The sequence below is a fragment of the Balaenoptera physalus genome (assembly GCF_965194825.1).
Source record: "Balaenoptera physalus genome assembly, chromosome: 3".
Classification (NCBI taxonomy): domain Eukaryota; kingdom Metazoa; phylum Chordata; class Mammalia; order Artiodactyla; family Balaenopteridae; genus Balaenoptera; species Balaenoptera physalus.
Window position 1 is genome coordinate 15,614,267 of NC_138890.1, and position 25,521 is coordinate 15,639,787.

Genomic DNA, 25,521 nt, shown 5'->3' on the forward strand with positions numbered 1-25,521 from the left:
CAGGGCACCTCCTATAAGAGCCTTGTCTCTACTGGCCGCCCCTTACACAGGCTCCGCCCTCCCTCGCTTCCCATTGGCTCGCACTGCAGGCCTCACGCTTTTTTTTTACAAGAGGCCACGCCCCTCTGAGGCTTCCAGTAGCCGGGAGTTTGACGCGATCCACTTTCCTCGGCCTTCCGTTGGCCCAGCGTTGCAGGCCGGGAGGTTCCGGGCCTTCCGAGCCCAGCCCGCTTTCCACACCAGGCGTGCTGTACGCCCCTTCACGTTGGCCGAGCATGGACGATTTCGGACCCCCTGCCCAGTGTCCACCATCCGGGAATCTCACCCCAAACAAACCCTGCCCCTCGCTCTAGCTCCAGGCCCTGCCTCCCATCCCACCGCAGTTCTGCGAAGGCAGAGGCTCGCCCCCTCTCCCCTATCCCCGCCTCCGCTGTTGCCCCTACCCTTGTAAGCCCTGCCCACTTCCCCGGACGCTTGGAGTTTTTCTGCTTACGGTGTAGGGGAATGGGCCCTCTGAGTGGTCCCCGGTTCCAACAAGCGCTTCACCACGTTGCAGCCGTCTGGCATCTGGAAAATGATCTCCCCATCAGTAGAGGGGGAGTAATTCTGGTCCCGAGCGCCCTACTTCCCTCCAAGACTGACTTCTATCCCTTGTCAACTTCTGGGACTTCCCTCCAAGGATTCCACCCCATCGTTAATTTTATTTTATATTGAATCATTCCTAGGTTTTCATTTCACCCATTAAAAAAAAAAAAACCCTCCGATGGCCCCACATTCTCCACTTGTGACTGTCCATTTGCTCCTCTTTTTAGCAAAATCCATCTACACTTACTGTCTCCGTGAGCTCTTCTCCTATTCTTCTTGAATCCACTCCAAACAGGCTCTTACCCGCCTCTCTATAAGAGCTGCTCTGGATTATTCCAGCAGTCTCCAAACCAGTCCCTCTCCCCACTGTCTCTCTCCTACCAGCTCAACCCCACTCTCCTTGCCAATATTAACAGGATAAAATGCAAATGTCCTAGAAGGGCCTTCTGGGCCCAATTAAACTTCCAGAGCCAATAATGAAATAGTGATTATCTTATGTCAAGCACTTACTATGTGCAAGCGCTGTTCCATGCCGTTTTGACATATGAACTCATTTAATCCTCACAACAGCCCTGGAAGGGAGGTGTATTAGCAATATCCCCATTTTATAGATGCTGGAACTGAAGCACAGGGAGGTTAAGGAACTTACCCAAGGTTGCACAGCTTGTAAGTGATAGAGGCAGACTGTGAACTCAAGCAGTGCTGCCTGGGCCTCCAGACTGGAAGCAATTCAAGAATGGGCCCTGTGCTGCAACCACATGGCTCCCTCATGCCTATCACAGGGTGTAGTTTTGTGGGCCCACCCAGATACCACTGTGCTTATGTTGAATTTTATTCTAAGTGAGTTGGGAAACCAGAAGGGGTTTTGAATAAACTAAGTCACACAAAACCTGCAGATGATTGTTCATAGTGGCTTTATATGTAATAGCCAAAAACTGGAGAAACCAAAATGCCCCTCATTAGGTGGTTACACAAACCGTGGTCCATCCATACCGTAGAACACTGCTCAGCAATAAAAGAACAAAATACGGTAACACAATAACTTGGATGAATCTCAAACAATTATGCTCAGAGAACCAGTTGGTGGTTGTCAGAGGCAAGGGGTGAGGGGTGGAGGAAATGGATGAAGGTAGTCAAAAGGTACAAACTTCTAGTTATGAGATGAGTAAGTCCTGGGTATGTAAGGTACAACGTAGTAACTACAGTTAACAATACTGTATTGTATATTTGAAAGTTGCTAAGAGAGTAGATCTTAAAGGTTCTTATCACAAGAAAAACAGTTTATAACCATGTAAAGTGCTGAATGTTAACTAAACATTGTGGTGATCATTTCACAATAAATACAAATAATAAATCATTATGTTGTATAACTTAAACTTATACAATATCATATGTCAATTATATCCCAATAGAACTTGGGTGGGGGAGGGAGTTCCCTGGCGGTCCAGTGGTTAGGACTCTGTGCTTTCACTGCCGAGGGCCCAGGTTCAATCCCTGGTCAGGGAACTAAGATCCCACAAGCTGCGTGACATGACCGAAAAAAAAGAAAAACTTAAGGGGAAAAGCATTCTCTACCCACAGGCTCAAAAAAAATTAAGCTAAATTGCTAAAAAAAAAAAAATTATGCTGAGTGAAAGAAGCCAGTCTCAAAAGGTTACATATTGTGTGACTCCATTGATATGATAATCTCCAAGTGACAAAACCATAGTGTAGGAGGACAGAGCAATGGTTGCCAGGGGATACGGGAAGTGTGACATATGGAGGGTAGCATGAGGAATTTTGGGGGGTGATGGAGTTGTTCTGTATCCAGATTGTAGTGGTGGTTGCATGTGTTAAAATTCATTGAACTGTACACTAAAAAATCTATTTTACTGTATGATGCTTTAAAAATAAAATTATACATGTAACTTCATACATATGTGTGTATATAGACAGATATTATACACACTCACACTATGTAAATAAAAAAATTTTGGGGGGGGCCACACCATGCAGCATGCGGGATGTGGGATCTTAGTTCCCCGACCAGGGATTGAACCCGGGCCCCTGGCAGTGAAAGTGTGGAGCCCTAACCACTGGACAGCTAGGGAATTCCCAATAAATAATTTTTTTAAAAGATACACTAGCACCAAACTGAAATTTTTCCTTGAAGTAATCATCAGCCTTCAAAGAGAACTGAGAAAGGGAATAAATTTCTGCCTGTGTAATTCAAAAGTTTCTTTCATGCCACATGGAGGAAATGTTACTGTTAAGAGCTTCACATTTTGGGAAACAGTGAACTTACCAGACCTTTCCTCATCGATCCTCATATTTATGAGTTTCAGAGAAAGCATAGGGTCTAAAAATGTCAAAGAGGGAAAAAAACATGTGCCATTTCCTTCGTTTAATGACCTCTGAGACACAGAGTAGGAAAGGGACCTTCCCACGTCTCAGCAAGTGGTTCAAAGCTAAACTGGAACCCAGATCTCCAGACCCCCTGGTTCAGTGGGCATGAGGTGACCTGTGTTTCTAAGCACTCTTACAGCCTTTAAGAAGGAGCCCAAGGCACCAGGCTCCTTCTAAACTGTGATGCAAGGCCACAGTCCTTGCTTCCATCTCCTGAACCAAAGAGAGCACCACCTGGACCTCTAGTCATCCTCACCAGGCAGGTAAAACTGTGAGTCTTGCATAGCAGACTGTGTTTATTGAGTCTATAGCCCTCTGGGAAGTGGTTAGGAAAAGCCAGATTATTTGTTATGTTTGTTTGCTACTTCTTGCCACTGTCATTAAAGAGAGAGGTGTACTGAGGCAAGCAGAGGCAGAAGGGACCCTAACAATATTGAGGTAGTCTCTCTCCATGCAGACTACAATTTAAATGGGCTGAGTCTGGTGATTTGGGGGTTCAAGGGGAAGCAGCGATACAAAGTGGCCCTGAGGAGGCAGTTGTAGCAAGAGATTAACCATTTCTCAGCATCCTCGAGAGAATGCCAAGGTCCAATCAAGTATAGAAGCCAGGAAATAAATGAGGGCATCATTCGGGTTTAAGAACTACGCCAGGTGGATGAACCTTGAGGACGTGATGCTCATTGAAATAACAGTCACAGAAAGACAGATACTGTATCATTCCACTTCTATGAGCTATTTAGAGTAGTTCAAATTCATAAAGAAAAGACAGTAGAATGGTGGTTGCCAAGGGCTGGTGGGGGGCAGGGGGTGGTGAGGAATGAGGAGTTAGCGTTTCATGGGGACAGAGTTTCAGCTTTATGAGATGAAAGGTTCTGGAGATGGATGGTGGGGGTGGTGGCACAACATTCTGAATGCATTTAATACCACTGAACTACCATACATTTCAAAGTAGTTAAGATGGTCAGTTTTATGCTGTATGTATTTTGCCACAGTTTAAAAAGTGAAAAGGAAAAAAAAAAGAGCTGTGCCAGCGGAAATCTTTGGCTGTTGTTACTTGCCCATGGAGCTACCTGAAGAAAAAAAGACCAGACACCTACTAAATTTTTGAGAGAAACTATGAGCTTGGCCTGCAAAAGATCATGACTCTCTGGCATATAAAACAATGCCCCAGGGAGTTCCCTGGCGGTCCAGTGGTTAGGACTCAGCGCTTTCACTGTGGGCCCGGGAAATAAGATCCTGCAAGCCTCGAGGTGAAGCCAAAAAAACAACAACAAAAAAAAAAACAACAATGCCCCAAGATTGTACCATGAGGTCCTTAAAATCATACCAGCAGGAAATGGAATGAGAAAGCTTCAGAAGTGGTGATGGGGAACAGAGGCCAGTGAGGAACCTCCCAGAGGATAGAGCCAAGGACCATGGACAAAGACCTTACTCTCAGCAATGGCAGTCTTCACAATTCCTGCCTAACTAAATATTTTAATTGCTAAATTCAGTGTGCTTCCCATGCTTCCACTGAGGTTTTTGGTTTACTATGGCTTTAACATTTATTTTGCATGTAGATTGAAAGTTTTTTTTTCAAGTCTGTGGGTCACCAGCCCCAAGAAGCCATTCCAGGGCTCGAAGGACAGTTTGAATTAGATGCTGTGAATGATTGACTCATTAGGCTAAGTGGCACCGGTCCTTCTGGTTCTGCCTAGGAAGATGCCTTCAGGTGTTTCAGCACCAAGATATTTACAAGACAAAGAAATCCTTCTCTTGCTAATACTGCCTGCCTCTCATAGCAGTAACTTTTTAAATTGTAATTGGGACAAAATACACATACCATAAAATTTACCACTGTGACCATTTTTAAGTGTGCAGTTCAGTGGTGTTAGGTACATTCACATTGTCGTGCAACTATCACCACCATCCATCCCTAGAACTTTTTCACCTTGCAAAACTGAAACTTCATAGTCATTAAACAACTCTCCATTCTCCCTCTCCCGGCTCCAGCCCCTGGCAATCACTATTCTACTTTCTGTCTCTATGAATTTGACCTCTCTAGTTACCTCATATAAGCAGAATCGTACAATATTTGTCCTTTTTTGTCGGGCTTATTTCATTCAGCGTAGAGTCCTCGAGATTCATCCACGTTGTAGCATTTGTCAGACTGCCCTTTTTTAAGGCTGTATAATATTTCATTGTGTGTATATACCACATTTTGATTATCCATTCATCTGTCAGTGGGTGCTTGGGATGCTTCTACCTTTTGGCTACTGCGAATAGTGCTGCTATGAACATGAATGTACAGATGCCTCTTTAAGACTCTGCTTTCAATTCTTTCTTTTTTAAGATTTATTTATTATTTATTTATTTACTTTATTTATTTTTGGCTGTGTCGGGTCTTAGTTGAAGCATGCAGGATCTTCGTTGAGGCATGTGGGATCTTTCGTCATGGTGTACAGGTTTTCTCTTCTCTAGCTGTAGCATGCAGCTCCAGGGCATGTGGGCTCTGTAGTTGTGGTGTGTGGGTTCCAGAGTATGTGGGCTCTGTAGTTTGCAGCTCACAGGCTCTAGTTGAGGCACACGAGCTCAGTAGTTGTGGCATGCGGGCCTAGTTGCCCTGCCGCATGTGGGATCTTAGTTCCCTGACCAGGGATTGAACCCACGTCCCCTGCATTGTAAGGTGGATTCTTTACCACTGGACCACCAGGGAAGTCCCTCAGTTCTTTTCTATATATACCCAGAAGTCAAATTGCTAGATCATATGGTAATTCTATTTTTCATTTTTAATCTTTTGAGGAATCACCATACCATTTTCCATAGCAACTGCACCATTTTATAATTTCATCAACAGTGTGCAATTGTTCCAATTTCTCTACATCCTCACCAAAACTTATAGTGGAAGCCTCATCACTAGTGTTTATCTCACTCTTTTTTTCTAGTTCCTTGAGGTGTAAAGTTAGGTTACTGACTTGGGATCTTTCTTCTTTTTTAATGTAAGTGCTTACAGCTGTGAATTTCCCTCTGAGCATAGCTTTTGCTGAATCCCACAAGATTTGGTATGTTGTGCGTTCATTTTCATTCATTTTAAGTATATTCCAATCTAACTTGTAATTTCTTCTTTCACCCATTGGTCAAAGGTGTGTTGTTTAATTTCTATATATCTGTAAAGTGTCCAGTTTTCCTTCTGTTACTCATTTCTCATTTCATTCCATTGTGGTCAGAGAAGATACTTTGGCTGATTTCAATCCATCATCTGTGTTTAATTAAACAAAAGTGAACTACTAAACTACAAAACTCACTTCACATCTATTAGGATGGCTAAAATCTTCAAAACCAGAAAATAACAAGTGTTGACAAAGATGTGGAGAAATTAGAACTCTAGTACACTACTGGTGAGAATGTAAAATAGTGCAGCCACTATGAGAAACAATTTGGTGATTTCTCAAAAAGTTAAACAGAATTACCTTATGATCCAGCAATTCCACTCCTAGTTACATACCCAAAGGGATTGAAAACAAGGACTCAATCAGATACGTATGCACAAATGTTCATAGCAGCACTATTCACAGTAGCCAAAATGTGGAAACAAACCAAATGTCCATCAACAGACGAATGGATAAACAAAATATATATATATATATATCCATGTGAATAACATGGAATATTATTCAGCCATAGACAGGAATGAAGTTCTGATATGTGCTACAACATGGATGAGCCTTCAAAACGTTATGCTAAGTGAAATAAGCCAGACGCAATAGGACAGGTATTATAAGATTCCACTTATATGAAATATGTAGAATAGGCATAGTCATAGTGACAGAAAGTAAGTCAGATGTTACCAGGGATGGGGAGGAGGGGGGAATGACGAGTCATTACTTAAAGGCCATACAATTTCAATTTAGGAGGATGAAAAAAGTTTTGGAAAGAGATGGTGATGATGGTTGCACAAACTTGTGGATGTAGTTAATGCCACTGAGTTGTACACTTAAAAATGATTAAACAGTAGAAATTCATCTCGTGCTATTGTAAGTGGCTAACCATTATCCTTAATTTTGAAGATGAAAATGGTGATAATTTGAAATTGAGCTTCAAAATTTAAAAAAGGAGATGGAAGAACTTAAAACAGCTTAATGCCATTTTCAAAAAGAATAAAGCAAACTAAAAAATGTTAACAGTTCTTATCCATTCATTCAATCAACAAATATTTGTCAACTGCATCCAAAATACCAGGCTCCATGCTATGCACTGGAAATACACGTTATTTTTGGACCTTACACTGTAGTGAGAGGTTGTACGAAGACCTTACACTGTCTAAAGGAGACAAACAATAGATAATAAGATCATTTTAGTTAGTGATAAATACTTGGAAAAAATAGTATCAAGAGACTGAGAAGACAAGCCACAGACTGGGAGAAAATATTTGCAAAAGTCATATCTCATAAAGGACTGTTATCCAAAATATACAAAGAATTCATAAAATTCAACAATAAGAAGAAAATTTTAAAAGGATAAAAAGATAAATTTTGTTATATATATTTTACTACAATAAAAAATTTTTAATTCTTCGTTTTTTCTTTCTTTCCCCATCATATACCAAAGAAATAAAGGACCCAAGGGGGAGAGAGGTGGCCAACAATCATGTAAACATCATTCAAGTGTGACAGGAAAAATAAAGGCAGCCTTTGGTTGGTAACATTCATTCCCCCCGCACCCGCCCCCACAAAAAAAAGTGAACTACTTCTGAGCGAGACAAAATAAAAGGATGCTGGACCCGGTGCCAACCCCTGTTCACTGCTGGGTAAAGCACTGCCCTCCACTGCCCGCCAGCACCGGGTAGGGTCAGGGCCGCCCTCCACTAGTGACCATCTTGTGCTGAAGACCGCGTTGCAACCCAGCAAAGTCAAGGAAACGAAGACGAAGGGAAAGGGCAGCCTTTATGGAGTTGATGCTGGGTCTCAGGCACTGTTTGTAAATTGCCTCACCCAGGCTATTTCATTTAAGATTATGGGAGTGGCCTCTGTTTTCCAGGTGGGGGAACTGAGTGTCAGGCAGGGCAAGTGTTCATGAAAAAGCTAGAGCCGGAACTTAGGACGAGTGTTTATTTTTAAAACTCCGCGGCTTCGCGCCAGGGTCCTCCTCGATGCCACCCTCACATCTGTATTGCGCAGAGTGTATACCACCGGGTCCAGCAGCGGTGTCACCACCGTGTAGAACACAGCCATCAGGCGGTCCTGGTCCGGGTTTCCTCTGCACTCAGGCCGCAGGTAGATGATGGAGGCGCAGCCAAAATGCACAGTGACCACGGTGAGGTGGGCCGCACAGGTGGAGAAGGCCTTGTGCCGGCCGGTTGCTGAGGAGATCCTCAGGAGGGCGGCCACAATGAAGGTGTAGGAGTGGAGGATGAGGAGGAAGGAGACCAGCACCACGAGGATACTCAGGAAGAAGATGGCCAGCGCTTTGCTGGCACTCCCCGCGCAGCTGAGCTTCAGGACCTGGGTGATGTCGCAGAAGAACTGCTCCACGCGGGTCGCTGTGGCAGAAGGGCGAGGAGAAGGTCAGGCTGGTCTCGATCAAGGCCACCAAGGACCCGAAGCAGAAAACCAGGGCTCCCAGGTAGAGGCAAACTGTGGGTCTCATGATCACCCAGTAACGCAGCGGGTGACACATGGCAACCTAGCTTAGTAACCCATCAGGGTAAGGAGGAAGCAGTGGCTGCGTCCCAGGCCCAGGAAGAAGAACATCTGAGCCCAAGAACCAGGGATGGAGATAGCGCCACTCTCCATGAGCAGATGAGCCAGCATATTGGGGATGGTGACCAGCGCGTAGCAGGTCTCAGAGAGGGACAGCACGGCCAGGACGCGGTACATGGGAGCGTGAAGGGTCCGATCCGCATGTATGATGGTGATGATGGTGACATTGCCACTCAGGGTGACCAAGTATGTGAGGAAGAACAGTGCAAAGAGGGTGGTCCTCAGGCCTGGGAAGGTGGAGATACCCACCAGCATGAACTCCGTCACCAGCCAGGTGGCATTTTCCCACTGCTTCTCAGGAACCTGAGAGGAGGAAGCAGAGGAAATGGAATAGGACAACTTAATAAGGCTCTGCTAAGCAACAGATACCAGTGAGACAGGATAATCATCCCTGTTTTACAAAAAAAAAAAGAAAAAAGAAAAAAAGGAAAAAGAGACTCAGAAATGAGGTCAGTTTTCCTCATATCACCCAGCTAGCAGCTCTTCAACAGACGAGAAAATTACAGATATGGAAATGACCTGAGTGCCAATTAACAGATGAATGGATAAAGAAGATTGGTACATAGACACATTGGAATGTTATTCAGTGGTGAGAAAGAAGGCAATAGTGCCATTTTTGACAATATAGATGGACTTTGAGGACATCATGCCAAGTATGATGTCAGACAGAGAAAGAAAAATACTGTATGATCTCACTTATAGGTGGAACCTAAAATCCAAACTTGTAAAAAAAAAAAAAAGAAAGAAAAAAAAAGAGTAAAATGGTGGTCGCCATGGCCTGGGATACATTGATATATTGTAATATGATTACCACTGTAGCCATATTCAGCATCTCTATCATGTCACATAATTATTATAGTTCTTAGAGTCTCTAAGTAATCCTTGCCTCATCTCTAAAGCCATGGGTGGTGGAGTGGGGAAGGGAGACAGACAATAAAAGTGTATTATCAAGGTTTTGACTGAAATAAAAACACACAAAATGAGAGCTGTGAGTTTCAGTTTTATTTGGGGACTTACTGAGGACTATAGCCCAGGAGACAGCCTCTCACAGAGCTCTGAGCAACTGCTCCGAAGAGGTGGGAAGCAGGTCAGCATATATGTAATTCTGGAGAAGGGGATGTGCAATCAAGCACACATCTTGGTAGAAAATTACTGCTGGTCACAAGGCACAGTTATCTTAGTTAATGATTTTAGTGCTTTTCTAAGTATGGGAAGATGCAAGAAATTGGGTTCACAAAAGTCTCTCCTGGGGCTTCCCTGGTGGCGCAGTGGTTAAGAATCCGCCTGCCAATGCAGGGGACACGGGTTCGAGCCCTGGTCCGGGAAGATCCCACATGCTGCGGAGCAACTAAGCCCATGCGCCACAACTACTGAGCCCATGTGTTGCAACTACTGAAGCCCGCGCGCCTGGAGCCCATGCTCCACAACAAGAGAAGCCACCGTAATGAGAAGCCCGCGCACCACAACGAAGAGTAGTCCCACTCGCTGCAACTAGAGAAAACCTGTGCACAGCAACAAAGACCCAATGCAGCCAAAAATAAATAAATAAAATAAATAAATTTATTAAAAAAAAAAATATCTAACTATCTGAAGGGCTGTTCTATCAGTTTTCCCAGAGCCCGGAGAGCCTCATTCCTGATCTCCACACTGAACCCTTTCAGGGTGTGTTGAAGGTCAGTGACTGCAGTGGCCAATGACTCAATCCTTGAAGAGCCAGGTGGCCAGTGACATTCTTTAGTGGGACCACTATAATTTAATCCCACCTGGAGGTCCCTGAGGGGCAGCAAGGGAAGTGGGGTGTTTATCCACCAGCCCCCAATCGTCTTGCTCAAGAGTTTTGACCAGGAGGCGTTAATCTCCCAGTACTTCCAAACCTGCCACATGTACAGGGAATTCAAAGTCTGGCAGGTAAGAAAGGGAATAAGGGCCAAGGGGTTATGGTCCAGGAATTTACAGGGTCCTCTACAATCCGTGTGAAAAGAATACCCAAGAAAGGCAAAGCCTGTAGCATCGATACCTGAAATGAACAAAGGAATACTTTTAGGAAACCTAATACCCAGGGCTACATCAAGTCTTCCATGAGCCCTAGGCACTTTTGCCTTCCTCCATAAAAATTGTTTTTGTTTTTGTTTTTGTTTTTGTTTTAAAAAGGGAATTCCCTGGCAGTCCAGTGGTTAGGACTCCGCACTTCCATTGCAGGGAGCAGGGGTTCCATCCCTGGCCCAGGAACTAAGATTCCGGAAGCCTCGCAGAGCAGCCAAAGAAAAAAAATCGTTTTTAATTTTTATTTAAATTTTATTTTTTAATTTTTATTTAAATACAATTTAATTTTTTAAATACATTAAATACAATTTAATTTATTAAATACATTAAATACAATTTAATTTATTAAATACATTAAATACAATTTAATTTATTAAATACATTAAATACAATTTAATTTATTAAATACATTAAATACAATTTAATTTATTAAATACATTAAATACAATTTAATTTATTAAATACATTAAATACAATTTAATTTATTAAATAAATTAAAATCAATTTAACTTTTAAATTTATTTCAGTTTTACAAAAATTTAAAATTTTACATTTTAGGACTGTGTTGGTGTAAAATGAATATAATTTTCACCCTAAAAAATTATTTATTTCTTCTGATCTTAGAAATTAACACAATTTCATGGGCCCCTAATAGTATTGCAGGCCCTAGGCCTTGTGCTAATAAATACATCTGTGTTAATTAAATGGAAAATAACTCTGAATTATTGACCTTTTTTTTTTTTGGCCACGCTACCGGCATTCGGTATCTTAGTTCCCCCACCAGGGATGAAACCCGTGCCCCCTACAGTGGAAGCACGGAGTCCTAACCACTGGGCCTCCAGGAAATTCCCATAAAATTATTGACCATTTTAATTCAAACAATGAAGCATTAGTAAAAATCCTGGATTGGCGATAGTTTTATTATTTTATAATCAATGAACCTGCTAGCTCAGAAAAATATATATAACCTATTTTGGAATGTTTCTGAGTATTTTGCACTCATTTGGAAAATGGTCCTAATGTAATCTTTCCCTGCTTATCAAGAGTTAATTGGTTTGGAGAGAAGCACATTTCAGCCTTGGAATCCTGAAATACCAACTCTGAGACGAGGATGGGTGGAGGCGGTGGAGAGGTGAGTCCTGATTTATGCTCCATCTAGTGGCATTTTGGGTAATCTGCAAGCCGGTGACCCTTAGAATAAATAGCTGTGCCCCTGAAATTACTCACCTGCAGCAATGGGAGGAGAGAAATTGAGAATGACCCTTTAAATGTTTTGGAAGTTTGTTGAAATTTTAATTTGTGAAAAATAAATTTTAAATTATTATTATTATAGTTCTGAGAATATATAAAATAGAGAAAAACAACAAAAATGTGCTTGGTCAAGTCCAAAGACATTCTGTTTATAAAGAAAGGACTAGTCAGGACCATCAAAGAACTTAACAGGTGTAAAAAGTGAGGAAGGGATGCCTATTTTTCATGAAGAAAAGAAAACCAGGAAGCAGGAAGCAGGCAGCCCTGTTGATCAAGCACAGGGGTGCAAACTTTTCCTGTAAAAGGCCAGATAGTGACTATTTTAGGCCATTTGGGCTGTACGATCTCTGTCATGACTGCTCAGCTCTGCCCATCTAGTGTAAAAGCAACCATAGACAATGTATACGTGTCCATGACTGTTTCAATAAAACTTTATTTACAAAAACAGGCAAGGGGCCAGATTTGGCCCTCAGGCTATAGTTTGCCAACATCTGATCCAGCACAAATAAAACTAAAAGAATATTCAACTTAGGGAAATTCCAGTGAGGGATTCACACTGTGAAAAAAAAAAGCAAAGCCTGACTTGAAATCTTCAAAAACTAAATAAAGCAAAATGAAACTCCAAAACTAAGAATCTCAGACTCCACTTGAGAAATCTAGATCTAAGAAAAGGCACACTTGGCAGAGATGCCCAGAGCATGTGTCTGAAAGAAGCTCTTTTATTTCACATTAAACTGTATCAGAAAGAACATCAGAACCTTTATATAGTGAGAATTATAGAAATTCAATTAGCTGGAAGACTTCACAGAGAAAAAAAGTAGCTGGATTATGACCGCTAAAAAAGTGTAATTTCTGAATATCACAAAACATTGTTAAATTGAAGTAAACGTATAGGCAAATCATAAACTAGAAAAGGTTGTGGCCCTAAAAAATCTTTGGCTCTTCTTTTGCACAGCAAAGAAAAACATAAACAAAATGAAAAGACAACCTACAGACTGGGAGAAAATATTTGCAAATGACGCAACTGACAAGGGCTTAATTTCCAAAATATACAAACAGCTCATACTGCTCAATATCAAAAAAACAAAAAAAATCAAAAAATGGGCAAAATACCTAAATAGCATTTTTTAAAATTATCAAATTGGCAAAGATTAAAGAGGAAAATGAGTGCTGGGTGTTAATGAGTGTGTGCAGAACGAGGCCGTCTACCGTCATCTTTACATTGCTGGTTGCAGGAACATGCAATTTGTCATTTATCTGAAGTCCTACTTTGGTTCTATAATTCTGCTTCTAGATTTTTCTCATAAAGAAATTATCTGACACCAGGTACAAGGATATTCATAGTAGCATTATTTAAAGTTAAAAAAAAAAAAGAAACAACATGTGTTCAATAAAATGCCCTTACAAACCATTAAGAGGGGAAAAACCCTAAAACTTTAATAGGAGAGAAGATGGACTATCATTAAAGTCACGTCTCTGAGAATAATTGATGACATGAGAAGAATTCTCATTTATGTGTTTTCTGAGAAAAGGGTAACAAAACAATCAGATCCTAATTGACTCACTACAAAGGCATGTGTTTTTTATTCTTTTTGTATGTCCCAATTTTTCTACATTGAATGGGGATTTTTGTAAACAGAGAAATAACATTTCTTAGAGGGATTTTTTTTCCTCTGGGTAAATATTTTTTATTGTTCTTCAAGAAGTTTAATCAATCTGGTTTGGAAAAAGGAAGCTAAGGGTAGAGATAAAGAGGTTCCCTTTGAAATACAAAATATGCTAACGCCATATGTGATGAACATTTTCAATATATGATCTGAAGAACAAATGTCTAGTAAAAACTGCAAATAGGTGGGTAACTTGGCTCCCTGGCAAGCCATGAGGAAGACTTTTTAGGAAGATCACAGGAAGCATGTGTGGGGACCTAAGGGAATTAGAGGAATTTTCGAGTGAGTTGATGCTTTTTAGAGGGAGAAGTCGAGACCAAGTTGATAGACTTCCAACTGCCGTTGTCATGGGGAAGGGGCCCTTCATAATATTAACACGAGCTTCCTCCAGGAATGTCAGCCTTTCTTGGGCCTCATGAATAGGTGAATTGAGAAGGAAACACCCCTCAGCATAAACTCAGTGTAGGAGTCTCCTCGACTTCAATTATCCAGCCTCTACTTACCTGCCTCCAGTGATAGGGAGGTCACTAACTGATAAAAAATCCCCATTACATAAAGCAGAAATCCTGTGCTCAAGACAGTGACAGGCAGAGACAACAAAATTGAGCTCTGGAATCAGAAAGACCTGTGTTTAAATACTGGCACCTTCACTGACTAGGAGCAGCGTGACCCTGGGTAGATGGCTTTGCCCCTCTGAGCCTCATCTGTGCAAGTAGATATTGATCCTCTGAGCTTACAGATAATAGTGAGATTCCCTAAACAATGGTATGAATCCTTTGGTCTCAGACTCCTTGTAAGGATAGCTGGGATTATTATTCTCGGCTTTGCACTGCTGGGGAAGCAGAGCATAGAGGGGATCATCTGCTTACATTCTCACAGTGATGGTACCAAGATGTGAAGCCAGGAGTCTGACTCTGGAGGCTGTGCTTCAAGGGCTGCAAGTTTTGCAGGGTCACCTTTCAGGCTATACACATTCACTGAGCATCAGTTCTGTGCCAGGCACTGCTCTGGACACTAAGGACACAGCAGGGAACTAAATGGGCAGAGATCCCAGCTTTGGAGGAGCAAAAGGCTCTAGGGAAGTGAATCAGGAAATAAGCAATGAACATGATAACTAAATAAGTGAGACCGTATGTTGGAAGATAGTGCTACAGAAAAAGAAAAAGCAGAGAACTTAGGGGGTAATTGAGGGGTCTGAGGAGGGCTGCAATTTTACATAAGACCATCAGAAAAGGACTTGCTGAGGTTTAATGCTCAGTTGCTCTGAAATTTCTTGTTTTCCCTCCTTATTTTCAAATCTCACCTTGAGGGCTGGGAATGGGCCAGGGTGGCTTGTCCCAGCTTAGCAAAGGCCCCAAATTCATGCTTGAAAGAAATTAGGAAATCAGTCAAGAAAGTGCATGGGGAAGAGCATTTCAGGTAGAGGCAACCGCCCATGCAAAGGCCCTGGGGCCAGACTGTGCCTGGAACAAGAACCGCAAGGACAAACAGGGAGATAGAGGGAGTGATTGAGATGGAGGAAGGAGGTGAGGGCAGAGAGGTGACTGAGCTGAGCGCGTCTTGTGGGTCAGAGTGAGGACTTCGGCTTTTATACCAAGTGATATGGGAGCCACGGAGGATTCTGAGCAGAGGAGGTACATGACCTGACTCAGAGGCTCCCAGGTGCCCTCTGGCTGCTGTGGGATAACAGAATGTGGGGGGACATGGGTGACAGCCAGGAGACCAAGGAGGAGGTGGCTGAGCTGGTCCAGGTGAGTGATTATGGGTGGGGACCACGGAGGTGGTGAGAGGTGGCCGATTCTGGACAGATTGTGCAGGTGGAGCCCACTGAATTTCCTGATGGGTTAGATACGGGTGTGGGAGAAAGAGCAGGGTGTGGGAGCTGGCAAAGCTGTATGAGGGGGCGGTGGGGGGGGAGGGTGGGATCTGTCCAGCCAGGATGAGAGGAGATTCTGTTCATCTCAGGGAATGCTGGGGCGGACACATGCCGAGCACAGTGGACTCATGCAGACAGCTGGCAGGCACCTCCCCATCCTCACCACGGAGGTGGCATCTGCCCAGTCCAGAGAGAAGGAAGAGTAAAGAGGGAAGCCCTGAACGTGGCTAAAAAAATTTATTTATTTATTTGTTTGTTTTCTTTTGTTTGTTTCTTTTTTGGCTGCTTTGGGTCTTCCTTTCTGCGCACGGGCTTTCTCTAGTTGCGTCGAGCGGGGGCTACTCTTCGTTGCGGTGTGCCGGCGTCTTATTGTGGTGGCTTCTCTTGTTGTGGAACTCTAGGCACGCGGGCTTCAGTAGTTGTGGCACACGGACTTAGTTGCTCCGTGGCATGTGAGATCTTCCCGGACCAGGGCTCGAACCCGTGTCCCCTGCATTGGCAGGCGGATTCTTAACCACTGAGCCACAAGGGAAGCCCGTGGCTAAAATTTAACCTTGCAGCAGCTGAGAAGCTATGAGTTTGAGTTTGCCTCAATGTATCCAAAGTCCGCTTTCCAATTGTGACCAGTGAGAGTGCCTGGCCAAAAGGAAGTCAGGTTACAGGACTAGAAAGTTCCTTATTTGCATACCTGGAACCCGTGACAATTGCACCCATGGACAGATCTCCAGGCAAGCTGCTTGTTTAGTGGGAGAGTTGGGACCCAGTGAGTCCCAAGCTCAGGGGCACGCCCATGGCCGCCCCCACAGTGAGGGTGAAAGCTGAGGAACACATGGGACTAGGATCTGGAGTCTTTCCTTTTCCATCAGGAAGCCTCCCCCAAAGCTGGTGCCCCTTCCCCATCGCCTTTGAGCCCTCACTGCTAAATGACTCTATATGTGTGTGTGTGCATTTGTGCCCATGAAGCTCCCAGATACATGTGTGTGCATGTGTGTGCCTGATGCTTGCAGGGCACACATGTGTGCATTTTGCACCCCAACTGCACGCCTTAGCCCCACCCTTCTCCCCCTGTCTGCTCACACGCCTGTGCAGGTCAGGGTTCTGGTGTGGGTTCTGAATGCAGGTCGGCGTGCATGGCAATGGACAGTTCTCCTTGAGGTTTCCCCGTCCCTTCCTAAGCAAATATCATCATCTTCTCCATCCCACATTCCACACAGAAAACAGAATTGAACACCTTTTGGGCAAATGTCATCCAAATCTGGCCCTGTTGGCTGTTTTCAGATGAATGCTCAGTCACTCCGGCATTTCTCTCTCCACCAACTCATTCTCAGATTTCACCACTAGGACTGGGGATGGACCAGGGTGGCTTCTGCAGCCAGAAAGGGGCCCTGAATCCATATTCACCATGGCCGAGGGAGGCTCCCACGGTGCCTGCTGACATCACTCTCTGCTCACTGCCTGAGAGAGAAGGGGCTAAGGACCGGGTTCCTGTTATACAGGGGTTCCCTGGAGCTGCTGTCCCAGGGGCTCCCCAGACACTAACAAGCCCCCCAGGGCTCAGGCTGTCAACACCCTGTGAGGTTTTTCCCTCCTGGAAACTGGAGACCCCAGGGTCTGCTTCCCCAGCCCACAGGCTCTGATGGCAAAAAAAGTGGGGAAAGGACTAATTATGATTTCTTTCTGTGGATAGTGGTCACAAATGCACTCCTCACTCCATCCATTCTCCCCAGTGCCCGTCAGTGCCCACCACGAGCTGGGCAAGGCTGCTGCCCCAAGGAAGAGGCACCCTCCCTGCCCTTCCCTAAAAGGAGGAAGGAAGAAGTGGATCACTTTGATGTTGTTATACAAATGTTGCCCAGGCTTAACTTCTCATGGTTATCCCTCTCTTGCTCTCCCAGAATTAATTAGTTGCCATGTCTTCTCTATTCTTTCTCCTCTACTCCGCCCCATTCCCTTTGCCCCATCCTAACTCAACCTGCATCCTTCTCACCCACTGCAAAAGTATGCAGCTACTTCTCCCTTCAGTCCATCCTCTGCACTGGCCAGCAGAACAGAAGACTCTGGCTGTGTTTCCTCTCTACCCAGGGACTTTTCATGGCTCCCCATTGCCCTCAGAGTAAAGTTTTAAATTCCCCATCTTCACTTTCAAGACTCACATGATCTGGCCACAGCTACCTCCTCTAGTTCTACATCCAGACATTGTTCCAGGCGAACCAACATACATCCATTGATTAAGTCACCAATAAGTGGGCTTCCCTGGTGGCGCAGTGGTTAAGAATCCGCCTGCCAATGCAGGGGACACGGGTTCAAGCCCTGGTCTGGGAAGATCCCACATGCCGCGGAGCAACTAAGCCCGTGCACCACAACTACTGAGCCTGCACTCTAGAGCCCTCAAGCCACAACTACTGAAACTTGCGTGCCTAGAGCCCATGCTCTGCAACAAGAGAAGCCACCACAATGAGAAGCCCGCGCACCGCAACAAAGAGTAGCCCCCACTCACCGTAACTAGAGAAAGCCTGCGCACAGCAACAAAGACCCAACACAGTCAAAAATAAATAAATAAATTACCAATAAGTGGGAAGGTGAGGTATAGGCCCAGTCATTCCAAATTGTTGACCCCTCCTCTGAGATTTCCATGCTGTTTCACACTATTTTGCTCCTTCCCATACTGTTCTCTCAGAATTTATTTTCCCCCTCCTCCTAGCCTCCTGGCAAACTCCTACTCCTCCTGAAAGACACATCTCTGGTATCACCTCCTCCAGGAAGCATTCCCTGATCACTCCAGGATAGTCACACCTAGCATCTGTGCTCCCAGAGGTCCTGGGTTTCTTCTCCATATTATCTGTGTCCCTGTGTTTCTCCCCCTAGCCCATGAGCTCTTCAGAACGGTCCTCATCTATTCCACCTCCCAGGAGCATTACACCCAGATGACAAATTCCCTCCTTGCATTGCCTTCCTCTCTTGCTTTCCATGCTGCCTGCTTTCTCTCCCACCTCTCTAGCCACACATTCACAATCTCCTCCTCTCACACCTCCTAAAATTACAATTCTCCAAAGTTCAGTCCTAAGCCCTCTTCTCTCTCCCTAGCTGAGATATTTGTATTTAAAACAAAAAAAATTCCCTCAGCTTTATTGAGATATAACTAACATACAACATTGTGCAAGTTTGAGTAGTACAATGTGTTGACTTAATATGTTTATATATTCCAAAATGATGACCACCACAGCAGTAGCTAGCACCTCCACCCCATCACATAATTACTACTTCTTTTTTGTGGTGAGAACATTTACAATCTACACTCTTAGCAAACTTTCAAGTGTACATACAGTATTATTAACTATAATACCATGATGTACATTAAATCCCCAGACCTTATTAACCTTAAAATGGGAAGTTTGTACCCTTTGACCAATATCTCCCCCATTTTCCCCTCCCTCAACCCCTAGTAACCACCACTCTACTCTCGGTTCTCTGAGTTCAGCTTTCTTAGATTCCACATATAAGTGAGATGATGCAGTATTTGTCTTTCTATGTCTGATTTATTTCACTTAGCATAAATGAATTCAAGGTCCATACCTGTTGTTACACATGGCAAGATTTCCTTCTTTCTCATGACTGAATAATAGTCCAATATGTATATATACCATATTATATATATATAATATACACATGTATATAATATTATATATATTTCTCCTTTGTCCATTCATCCGTTGCCAGACACTTAAGTTGTTTCCAGACCCTGGCTATTGTGAACAGTGCTGCAATGAACACGGGAGTCTGAGCAGAGCACTTTAACATGATGAGTTAAATTTCATGACTATACATGAGCACAGTCTCATGATTTTGCACGCCCACCTACCCTATACCAACAACCCCTGTCATAGTTGAAACTCCCCCAGAAGCAGACAAGGATTTGATAGGACGTAAGTTTCTCTGGGAGGTGATCTCAGAACACACAGGTAGGAGAGTGGAGAAATGAGGAAGGAAAGGAAAGGAAGCTCACTAAGCACGGGTTATCAAGCAAGTTATCCCTGTGTCAACTGGGGTTCATTCCCACTGGAAACCACTGGGCGGCAGCAGAGAGCATTCACCACAGAGAAGGGAGGGAGCTGATGTATGTATACACCCACTCCAGTCAGTCAGTGTTTAGGGAGGACCCTGGGGACATTAATTCCCCAGTGCTCCCAGCCTGCTGAACATGTGAATAGAGTAAGCTTTTGTGGCCAGAGAAAGCCTTCAGGCAAATAGATGTTGCCTGGCTCTTGGAATGAGACTGGCTGTTCCACTGACTGCTGGAACTGAGACTGAAGTGGTCAGAGCAAGGAGATATGGACAGAAGGCTGACAACATCTGCTACCCCTGGTTTCTCCCCTTCATCTCTGACTATTCCTCAATCTCTTTCTTCTCTCCAACTCTAACACTGGAACTGGAGTCCAGGACCCCAGTCTTGACTCTCCTCTCTTTCCCTAGGTGATTAGGATAATCATATGGTGTTAAATACCATTCCTGTGCCAATGCTCCCCGAAGATATATCCCAGATCAGTCATTCCCTCTGAACACCAAACCCATAAATCCAACAACCAAAAATCAATCCATGTCAGGGAAGCAGACTAAATGTCCATTGACAGAGGAATGGATAAAGATGTGGTACATATATACAATGGAATATTACTCAGCCATTAAAAAGAATGAAATAATGCCATTTGCAGCAACATGGATGGAGCAAGAGATTGTCATACTGAGTGAAGTAAATCAGACAGAGAAAGACAAATATATGATATTGCTTATATGTAGAACCTAAAGAGAAATAATACAAATGAACTTATTTACAAAACAGAAACAGACTCACAGACTTAGAAAATGAATTTACGATTACCAAGGGGGAAGGATGGGGGGGAAGGGATAGTTAGGGAGTGTGGGATTATGTACACACTGCTATATGTAAAATGGATAACCAATAAGGACCTACTGTATAGCACAGGGAACTCTACTCAATATTCTGTAACAACCTAAATGGGAAAAGAATTTGAAAAAGAATAGATACAAGTACATGTATAACTGAATCACTCTGGTGTACACCTGAAACTATCACAACATTGTTAATCAACTATACTCCAAGTGGTGGGAGGGATAGATGAAAAGAGAATGACAACATATTGATAATTATTACAGCTGAATAATGGGCAAATAATTCCTTCTCCTTCTGTGTAAATTTGAAAATTTTTTCCCAGTAAAAAGTTTTAAAAGAAAAAAAAAACTATACTCCAATATAAAATAAAAAGTTTGAAAAAAAATCAATCCATGTCAGAGTGATGACCTCCAAAAATTCTCTCCTCCATAAAGCAATGAGAAAACTGGAAATGTATAGTGGTAGTGATGGCACAATCTTGTGAATACACTACAGTCCACTGAATGGTACACTTTAAATCTGTGAATTTTATAGTATGTCAATTATATGTCAATTAAAAAAATCAATCAATGTGGGGAATTCCCTGGCGGACCAGCGGTTACAACTCCGTGCTTCCACTGCAGGGGTCACGGGTTCGATCCCTGATCGGGGTGCTAAGATCCCACATGCTGCGTGGTGCGGCCAAAAAAAAAAAAAAAAAATCAATCAATGTAATCCACCGTATTACCAAACTAAAGAAGAAAAAATATATATTGACACAGAAAAACCACTTGACAAAATGCAGCACTGTTAACACACTAGAAATAGGAGAGGACTTGCACAGCTTGATACACTTCTTCTACCCAAAACCTACAGCTAACATTTTACTTAATGGTGAAAGATTAAATGTTTTTCCCCTAAGATGAAAAACAAGACAAGGATGTCTCCTTTCATCACTTTTGTTCAATATCATATTAAGGTTGTGCCTCATACAATAAGACAAGGAGTTCCCAGATATGATACAAAAGCACAGTCCATAAAAGAAAAAACACTTTGATTGGACTATTAAAACTCTGTGAAAGATATGGTTAAAAGAGTGAAAAGTTAAGCCATGAAGTGGGATAAAATACTTGCAAATATCTGACAAAGGATTTTTATCTAGAACATGTAAAGAACTCCCAAAAATCAACGGTAAGAAAACAAAACAACTTTATTTCTTTTTGAAGTATAGTTGATTTACAATGCTGTGGCAATCTCTGCTGTACAGCAAAGTGACTCAGTTATACACATACGGACATTCTTTTTTTATATTCTTTTCCGTTATGGTTTATCACAGGATATTGAATATAGTTCCCTGTGCTATACAGTAGGACCTTGCTGTTTATCCATCCTATATATAATAGTTTAAATCTGCTAATCCCACATTCCCAGTCCTTCCCTCCCCCACACCCCTCCCCCTTGGCAACCACAAGTCTGTTCCCTATGTCTGTCGATGGACATTTAGGTTGTTTCCATGTTTTGGCTATTGTGAATACTGCTGCTATGAACACAGGGGTGCGTGTATCTTTTTTAATTATAGCAAAACAACTTTTAAAAATGGACAGAACACACTGGAACGGACATTTCACCAAAGAGGATATACAGATGGCAAATAAACACATGAAAATATGGTTAAATCATTAGCCATTAGGGAAATGCACAGCAAACCCACAATGAGATACCTCTGTGCATCTAGTAGAATGTCAAAAGATAAAAACAAACAAGAGCAACAAAAAAAAAACTTGACAATACCAAGTGCCAGTGAGGTTGTGAACAACTGGAAGTTTCAGACATTGCCGGGGGAAATGCAAAATTGTATAGCCTCTCTTTTTTTTTTTTTTTTTTTTTAAGGTGCAACCCATTCTTTTTTATTTTATTTTATTATTTATTTATTTATTTATTTTTGGCTGTGTTGAGTCTTCGTTTCTGTGTGAGGGCTTTCTCCAGTTGCGGCAAGCGGGGGCCACTCTTCATCGCGGTGCGCGGGCCTCTCACTATCTCGGCCTCTCTTGTTGCGGAGCACAGGCTCCAGACGCACAGGCTCAGTAATTGTGGCTCACGGACCTAGTTGCTCCACGGCATGTGGGATCCTCCCAGACCAGGGCACGAACCTGTGTCCCCTGCATTGGCAGGCAGATTCTCAACCACTGCGCCACCAGGGAAGCCCTGTATAGCCTCTCTTGAAAACCATTTAGCAGTTTCTTACAAAGTTAAACTATCTTCACCATATGACCCAGCAGTTCCACTCCTAGAAATTTTTCCTAGGAAATGAAACATATGTCCACACATGTACACAAAATGTTTATGACAGCTCTATTCATCCAAAAACTGGAAATGATGCAGACATCCTTCAATAAGTAAATGGTTAAATAAACTGTGATACATCCTTATGGTGGAATACTACTCAGCTATGAAAAGGAGAAACTACTGAAACATGAATCCCAAAGATTATTAAGCTGAGTGAAAGAAGCAAATCTCAAAAGATTACATAGTGTGTGACTCAATTTATATGACTTTTTTTGGGAAAAGGCAAAACTAAAGTGATGGAGAATAATAGATCAATGGTTGCCAGGGGGTAGAACTGATGAGAAGGTGTGACTACAGAAGGGCAGCATGAAGATGTTTCTTTTTATTTTATATTGGAGCATAGTTGATTAACAATGTGGTGTTAGTTTCAGGTGTACAGCAAAGTGATTCAGTTATATGTATACATGTATCTATTCTTTTTCAAATTCTTTTCCCATTTAGGTTATTACAGAATATTGAGCAGCGTTCCCTGTGCTATACAGTAGGACCCTTGTTGGTTATCTATTTTATTTTATTTTATTATTATTTTTTTAGGTCACATGGCAGTTATGCACAGGAGAGCTATTTATTTATTTTTAGCTGCATTGCGTCTTCGTTGCTGTTCACGGGCTTTCTCTAGTTGCGGTGAGTGGGGGCTACTCTTCATTTCAGTGCACAGGTTTCTCTTTGCTGTGGCTTCTCTTTGTTGCAGAGCACGGGCTCTAGGTGTGTGGGCTTCAGTAGTTGTGGCACGTGGGCTCAGTAGTTGTGGTGCAAGGGCTTAGTTGCTCTGCGGCATGTGGGATCTTCCTGGACCAAGGCTCGAACCCGTGTCCCCTGCATTGGCAGGCAGATTCTTAACCACTGTGCCAGTAGGGAAGTCCCTGTTTATCTATTTTAAATATAGCAGTGTGTACATGTCAATCCCAAACTCCCAGTCTATCCCTACTCCCAAACTTTCCCCCCGGTAACCATAAGTTCATTCTCTAAATCTGTGAGTCTGTTTCTGTTTTGTAAATAAGTTCATCTGTATCATTTTTTTTTAGATTCTGCATATAAGCAATATCATATGATATTTGTCTTTCTCTGTCTGACTTACTTTACTTGGTATGATAATCTCCAGATCCATCCATGTTGCTGCAAGTGGCATTTTTTCATTCTTTTTAATGGCTCAGTAATATTCCACTGTATATATGTACCACATCTTCTTCTACCATTCATCTGTCAATGGACATTTAGCTTGTTTCCATGTCTTGGCTATTGTAAACAGCACTGCAGTGAACATTGGGGTGCATGTATCCTTTTGAACCAGGTTTGTCTCCAGATATATGCCCAGGAGTGGGATTACTGGATCATATGGTAGCTCTATTTTTAGTTTTTTAAGGAGCCTCCATACTGCTCTCCATAGTGGCTCTACCAATTTACATTTCCACCAACAGTGTAGGAGGGTTTCCTTTTCTCCACACCTTCTCCAGAATTTATTGTTTGTAGATTTTTTGATGATGGCCATTCTGACCATGTGAGGTGATACCTCATTGTAGTTATGATTTGCATTTCTCTAATAATTAGAGATGTTGAGCATCTTTTCATGTGCCTCTTGGCCATCTGTATGTCATGAAGACGTTTCTTGGAGTGATGAAAGCTATTCTGTTCTATATCCTGGGTGTGATGGTGGTCACACAAACCTATACATGTGTTAAAACTCACAGATCTGTACACACTCACACAAAGTCAATGGTACAATATTTTTAATTTGAAAAATTAAAAAATTTTAAATGGGCAAAATATTTGAACAGATACTTCACCAAAGAAGATGTGAATCGCAAATGAACACATGAAGAGACATATTCATTTGCAAATTAAATGTAAATTAAAAGCACAGTGAGATACCACTATATCACTAGAATTACATTAAGCTAAAAGGACTGGCAATACCAAGTATTAACAAAGATGTAGAACAACTGGAATTCTCATACATTGCCAGTGGGGATGCAAAATCGTGCAGCCACTTGGCAAAAAACTTTGAAAGTTAACGAACACTTACCATGAAACTTAGCCATCTCACTCCTAAACAAAACCTGAGAAAAATGAAAACGTGTGTCCACACAACGTGTATGAATGTTCATTGCAACTTTATTTAAACACCGAAAACTAAAAATTACCAAAATGTCCCTAAAGTGACAAATAGATAAACAAACCGTGGCATATCTATAACACACGACATGCATACTATCGTCAGCAGTAAAAAGGACTACACATAATAAATGATATGCCTAGGCCTTCCCTGGTGGTGCAGTGGTTAAGAATCTGCCTACCAATGCAGGGGACATGGATTCGAGCCCTGGTCCGGGAAGATCCCACATGCTGCGGAGCAACTAAGCCCGTGTGCTACAACTACTGAAGCCCACGTGCCTAGAGCTCCATAACAAGAGAAGCCACCACAATGAGAAGCCCGCGCACCGCAACGAAGAGTAGCTCCCACTTGCCACAACTAGAGAAAAGCCCGTGCGCAGCAACGAAGACCCAATGCAGCCAAAAATTAATTAATTTTAAAAAATAATTGCTATGCCTAATAACGTGAATCAATCTCAAAAGCACAATGCTAACTTAAAAAAAAAAAAAGCCAGACTCCAAAGCCTACACGCTGCACAATTCCATTTATATGAAACTCTAGAAAAGGAAGGACTGTAGTTACAGTGACAGACAGCAGATCCACAGTTGCCAGAGCCAGAGGGGCAGAAGGGGACTGACTACAAAGGGGAA

At 42.7% G+C, this 25,521-nt stretch overlaps 1 pseudogene across 1 annotated transcript in view; it reads right to left on the bottom strand.

The window, feature by feature from the left end:
- Nucleotides 1-7: 7 nt before the first annotated feature.
- The window catches only part of LOC309658763 (olfactory receptor 10T2-like), a 42,627-nt pseudogene continuing 17,113 nt past the window's right edge, over nt 8-25,521 (bottom strand). Inside the window, exon 2 of the transcript XR_014268294.1 lies at nt 8-9,011. The product of XR_014268294.1 is annotated as an olfactory receptor 10T2-like (transcript). The remainder of the gene's footprint in view (nt 9,012-25,521) is intronic.